Source organism: Asparagus officinalis, chromosome 1 (genome assembly GCF_001876935.1).
Source record: "Asparagus officinalis chromosome 1, Aspof.V1, whole genome shotgun sequence".
Lineage (NCBI taxonomy): Eukaryota > Viridiplantae > Streptophyta > Magnoliopsida > Asparagales > Asparagaceae > Asparagus > Asparagus officinalis.
In genome coordinates this window covers 18,434,521-18,441,360 of record NC_033794.1, presented here as the reverse complement: position 1 = coordinate 18,441,360, position 6,840 = coordinate 18,434,521, and positions in this window count along the sequence as shown.

The following is a 6,840-nucleotide window of genomic DNA, read 5'->3' as shown; positions in this document are numbered from 1 at the left end:
TCTCACCACACACTCCTCTCGGTGTACAAGTGTATTGTAGGCGTCTAAAAATGCCTATAAGTGTCCGCACACAGCTCGAGACAAAGAGAAGGCGATGAACATTATTATTCGAAGCAAAGAGGATCATCCGACGTCGACAAGCGCATGAAGCGAATCAGCAAACTGTTGATGACACGACAACGAACCACCACAAGGGCAAACGCCAAGTGGACCGCACGCGTTAATCAACTCAAAGCGTACAAACGCGCCCAACAGTCAGTTAACACGCACGCATCATTCAGCTCGTGCATGTTAACCAATTCGTGCGCATCAATCAGTTCGCATGCGTCAATCAATATGCGTGCGTCAATCAACACGCGTTTGACGGTCAATTCTGCAACGAAGCGTACGACTCAACAAGACGGTCAAACACGCAAAACGGAGGAAAACACAAGCCCTGAAAAGCCGGAAAACACCGAAGAACTCAACAAAGCAAAAAACCCCGCGTTCGCACGGGTCGGACCGTGCCGACCCGCGGCCGCGCGGGTCGGACCGCGCCGACCCGCGCAAGCGCGGGTCAGACTTGTCCTGCGCGCACTGTTTTGACCCGGTTCGGTTTTTGATGGTTTTTCTCGAGATTTGTTGGTTCCTGAGCATCCAAACTGACTTGATATCATCTACAAACGTGGTTAGGCTGTTATTGACTAAAGATAAGGCCAAATTACTTGTTCTCATCCAAATAACCGCTTCCGAAGCCCTATAAATACAAGCATAGGGCCTCCTTTCAGCGGGGGCGATTGATTATCAAGACGAGGAGGTGCTGCCGGATTGTGGAGTCAAAGGAGCATGAATTTCAGCGAGGGTTGACAGATCTTGGCGAGTTCTTCGGCATAAAGAAGGAGAGTTCGAGAGATCCGACACCCATTCCCGTCCGTCCTTTGAGATTAAGCTTGGTCTTAATCTCGAGAAGAGCCCTGATTTCGCTTGGTCGATCTCAGCGCTTCAAATCAAATACTTCCTCGGCGAAGGCGAAGCTCTGTCGAATTTTCCATTAACCGGATCCAGAGGTAAGGCGGTCCACGGATAAACCCCGGCACAGGCAAAGATCCCACGCAAGCAGAAGACCGATAAACGATCTCTGCGTTTGTTTGACGAGAATTGTATTTTTTCATTTTCATTGTGTAAAAGTCTTATAAAAAGACTATCTTTTTGTTTTCATTGTAACGATTGATGTTGTAATGAATACCGCAATGAATACAACAATTTTTGACGCAAACAAACTGGCGACCACAGTGGGAGCCAACAGCTTCACTTCTGGAGCTGTCGTGTCGCAACCTCGGATCTGCATCCCGGTTGAGGAAGTGGTCGAATACGAGTTCGACCAACTGAAGTTCGAGGAAAATCTGTCGTCCTCCTCCTCCAGATCCTCCGCCTCTCGCAAACGAAGGAAGATCAACGCCCCCGTTGTTACGGTAGCTGAACCTTGCAACGCCCTTCCGTCCTCCAATGAGTCTGGATCTGCAGATCTGAACTCCTCCTCAATCAAGGAGTTGAGTACAGAAGGCACGCCTATTTTATCAAAGAGAACTCATCAAAGGCAGCGCCAACGCTGTGCGCGCCAACTCGCTAGAGCATTGGAGTCAATTGACGGGATCCGTTACGAGGCGGATCTGAAAATTAGGCAACGCCAAGCACCCCAACAGCGGACAGATGTCCTCCCCTCCAAACCAATAGCAAATGAATGGATCCAAATCAAAAAGATCCGTTCAACTCAATTCAAAAGCGCTGCGCGCTTGTACGCACGCGAATTCTTGTGCAAAAAGCACAAAAGATGCAGAAGAAGGACATAGCTAAGAAACAACCAAGACTGCATCAAACTTGGAGGCCAAAATCCAAAACAGCAGCCGAAAAGATCGAGAATCGCGGGTCACTTAAATCCGACCCGCCGGCGCGCGGGTCACTTCAATCCGACCCGCCAATTTGTAGGTCACTCCAATCCGACCCGCCGATTTGCAGGTCACTCCAATCCGACCCGCTGATTTGCAGGTCACTCCAATCCGACCAGCCAAAACGCAGGTTGCTCCAATCCGACCCGTCAAAACGTAGGTCACTCCAATCCGACCCGCCAATTTGCAGGTCACTTGGATCCGACCCGACAATTTGCAGGTCACTTGGATCCGACCTTCCAAATTGCAGGTCACTTGGATCCGACCTTTCAAATCATAGGTCATTTGGATCCGACCTTCCAAATCGCAGGTCACTTGGATCCGACCTTCCACTTTGCAGGTCACTTGGATCCGACCTTTCAAATCGCAGGTCACTTGGATCCGACCCTCCACTTTGCGGGTCACTTGGATCCGACCCTCCACTTCGCGGGTCACTTGGATCCGACCTTCCAAATCACGGGTCACTTGAATCCGACCCTCCAACCCGTCGGTCACTTAAATCTGACCCGCGCTAGAGTCAAGGCAGAAGATGTTCTGCACCTATTTCGTCGATCCCTATGAGTTCCGCACCTCCAATGGAGCACCGGGACAGTGCGGACTTGTCCCATTTCAAGGTGAGGATAGTCGATCGCTTGGGTCCTTTGCACGAGGATCGAGGCAAAGTTCTGATCGAAGAATGCTTGGGTCCGGTGACTGAACCCCGAGCGATTCGTCGAGCTGGGGGTCGCACACGCCCTCATAACAATTTCAAGCCTTCTCATGAAGGGAAAACTCCAATTTCTACCCGCCTGGGGGTGTTTATTCAAAACCAGGAGCCTGTTAAGATCTTGCGCTCCCAAAAGTGTAGTTCTAAACATGTGACTCTTGAGAACGCTGATAAAGCGGCAAATCCCCTGAAAGAAACGTATTCATCTGACGATGACAACGTTATACTTGTGGAGTTGTGTCAACGTACGATAGGTTGCTCTGGTCATCTGACCGATGAGTTGTACTATCGGGCTGGGGGTATGAACAAGTCTCGGAAGAGATATACCCGAGAAACAAAATCTCACTACCTGTGCGTCGAACTTATCAGGGCAGTATTATCAGCGTGTAGCTGCCCCAAGACCGCTCCTCAGAGGGTCTCGGTATTTGAGAGGATCTCCAACGGAAAGGATAAGTCTAATCTAAAGCGCCTCCGTAAGAAACGATCGGTCGTTCAAGGTGACGAACCCCCAGAGGTTACCATCAATATGGTTGATAAGGGAAAATCAATTCGACCTTCTCGCTCTGACCCGCTTGTATCGCATTGTCTAACCCGATTGCGATCAGGGACCACTAGACGCAGGGACTACCAAAGAATGCAGAGAGGGTTATCCTCGGATGATGAAGTATCAGATGCTAACTCTACAGTCGCTTCTGACAATACGGTATCTAGCCCAGGGTAATCCCGCGAGGTGTTTATGATTAACACCGAGGAAGCAACTAAAATGGTTGAGGATGTTCTAACCAAGCAGAAAGAGGCATTCAAGATTGAAATGAAAATGGCTATGCGGCGGATGAGGGAAGAACATGACTAACAAATCTGAACTTTGTCAAATCAAATTGGCGAATCCAGCCGTCGCAACACTGCTTACCAAGCAGGTAGCGATTCAGATGTAGATGAACATCTCAATCCTGATAACCCTCCCGTTGACCAAAACGCTGGGGGTGACCCTACTAAAAATGACGACGCTGGGGGTGGTCCTACCAATAATAACAACGCCGGGGGTGGCCCCGTTATTCCTCTTAAGAATCGTCCAAAACTCGACACGAGTGAGGATGAGAAAATGAAAGATCTCGAGAGCAAAATCAACGCTCTAATGTCTGCTCGAGAGGTGAAAAGGATAACCCGATCATGTAACCGAATGCAATGATAAACCCAGTTTCGCGAAGAAGCTGGGGGTGGATGATTCATATAACGGGGAGTTCCCGGAAGAATACTATATGTAATTTTCTTAGGGATAACCCGATCATTACAAATAAAGTGATAAACACTAAACCCCCATTGTGATTTCCGAACACTCTTTTGCTGAGATGAAATTCGATCACTTCATTGGATCAATTTTCCCTCAGAAAACTCTCGCTGGTGTTTGACGACTCATAGTCTCCCACCACAGAGTCCCCCACCGATCAGACTAATTGACGGTGGGACCACCAAAATTCTTTCCTGTTTAATCCATTCAAACTTTCGCTATGTTCGTGCACTCTACACTTTCATGGTTAGAGTCCGGATATAATGCTTAGAATTTTAATCTGTCAATCCTTGATGAATTGTCAAACCCCTTCGCGTTAAGTCCTTATCACTTAACACCAGGAACCCCATTTGAGTGATTTGTACAAGTCAACACCCCCACTATAATTTGTACTCCCACTCCCATTTGGTCAAACCTTCCTATAGTTAGGACCACAACCAAAATCTCCTCTCGATTCCTCCAATGAACGAGAGATCCACAAATCGAGCGGTCAAACCTTCCTACAGTTAGGATCGTCTCAAACATCCCACTCGGTCAAACCTTCCTACAGTTAGGGCCAAATCTAAAATCCCCTCTTGATTCCTCCAATGAACGAGAGGTCCACTTTCAAATCGAGTGATCAAACCTTCCTACAGTTAGGGTCATCTCAAACTCCCGCATGGTCAAACCTTCCTACAGTTAGGACCAAAACCACAATTCACTCTCGATAAACGAGAAATTTATCTTTAGTTTGGTAATCAAACCTTCCGACAGTTAGGATTATTCGAATCTTTTCGATTCTCGGAGTGAAGATCCCACTCTTAGTTTCACCTTTCCGGATTCTGGGGGTGGAGATCCCACCTCGAGTCTCCTTTCTAACTGGAGATAGAATACAAAATTCTTCATCTTCAGCTTTGGGAGATAGAATATAAAGTTCTTCCTCTCCCGCATCGGATTCGTCTTTGCCCCAAGAGAAGACAGCACTTTTTCAACTCCTAAAATCCGTGCCTCACAGGCACGGGGAATTTTATCCCGAATCCTGAGTAGGGATAAGTCAACACCTAACACGCGTTGCCGGTTTAGTCTTTCACCGATTGAAAAAGACACCAGAATCCAATCTGGGGCATTTTATCCCGAAGCCTAAGTAGGGATAAGTCAACGCTTAACCCGCGTTGCTGGGTGGTTCGTTCCCGTGAAAACGACCGAGTCTACGTATTCAGCATCGTAGCAACAAAAATCCATGCCTTTTATGCATGGGGAATTTTATCCCGAATCCTGAGCAGGGATAAGTCAATGCCTAACATGCGTTGCCGGTTAGTCTTTTGTCGTGAAAAGGACAAAAGCCCACATATTCGACATTGTGGCAGGCCATTACTAATAACGCCAAAATCCGCGCCTCACACACGCGGGGAATTTTATCCCGAATCCTGAGTAGGGATAAGTCAACGCCTAACACGCGTTGCCGGTTTAGTCTTTATCGTAAAAAGGATAAAATCCCACATATTCGATATTGTGGCAGGTTGTTATTAATAACACCATAATCCACACGTTGTCGGGTAGCCTATTCCCGTAACAATGGCGAAGTCTACGTATTCAATATCGTAGCATCAAGTCTAAGGGAGTTCATTCCTTTAGCACAACGTCATGTGCGGAACGGACTTAAACAATCCGCATGCAAGCCTGATTCAAACGGTAATCGGTAAAGGCACGCCAAATCTGTTGAAGGATGAGGGTTTGCCAAAAAACCTTAAAGTCTACGTCTGACACACGTCGCTGTTTAGTCTTTTCACAGGAAAAAGACGAAGTCTACGTATTCAATATCGTAGCACTAAAAGAGTTAACTCTTTTAGCATAACGTTACATGCGGAACGGACTTAAACAATCCGCATGCTAGCCCGACTCAAACGGTAGTCGGTAAAGGCTTATCAAACCCGTTGATGGCTGAGAATTTGCCAAAAATTCTATAAATGCGAGTCATTGACGTATCAGCTTCATTAGTTGGTCTCATGACTTGAACATCCAACAAACTTCAGGATAAGATCCACACGTGCAGATGAATCAGCTTTAATAGTTAGTCCTGCAGCCCAACATTCGGGACCTTCACGCTCCAATGCCTTAAGAGCTTAAACTGTGTAGACTCCAGCAAACGTACGAGTATAAACTGTGTTAACGCCGGTCAACGCGTTACAGTAAAGATCGATGTCGGTCAACGCATCAGCAATTTCGCCAAAATAAGGCAAAAGATGACTCCAAGGATTTCAGTTACAATCAGATATGAATTCCCGACGGAGAGGATTAGTTCAAAGTCAACTCAAGGGCACGAGCTAAGTTCAGAAAGTTACACACCAATCTCAGTTCAAGATTTCGACAGCGGTCAGACGATAAACGCAGCGCCGGAAGAACTTCACCTATTCGACAAAACAATGAATAGATTGAAGACTGAAGAAGTTAAGAATTGAGATAGTTCAAGGTCACTCTACGAAATTGAGGAGATGGCCTATCTTATCCAAAGCATTCCAGACTCCTCAATAAAAGAATGAGTCTGGAATACTTTGGAGGGGGTATCTGTAGGCGTCTAAAAATGCCTATAGGTATCCACACACAGCTCGAGACAGAGAGAAGACGACGAACATCGTTATCCGAGTCTAAGAGGATTATCTGACGCCGACAAGCGCCTGAAGCAAAACGGCGAATCAAGTGACCTGCGCGCTTGACAGTCAGCTCGCGCGCGCCAATCAGCTCGCATGCGTCAATCAACACGCACGCGTCAATCAACTCAAAGCATATAAATCAACGAAGCGAACCAAACACACGAAAGGACAAGTATCAAAGAAAGAGAACGGAAAAGAAAAAAAAAATCAACAAACCTGCGCGAGCGCATGACAGAACAAACTGACCTGCGCGAGCGCGGGACGGAACAAACCGACCCGCGCGAGCGCGGG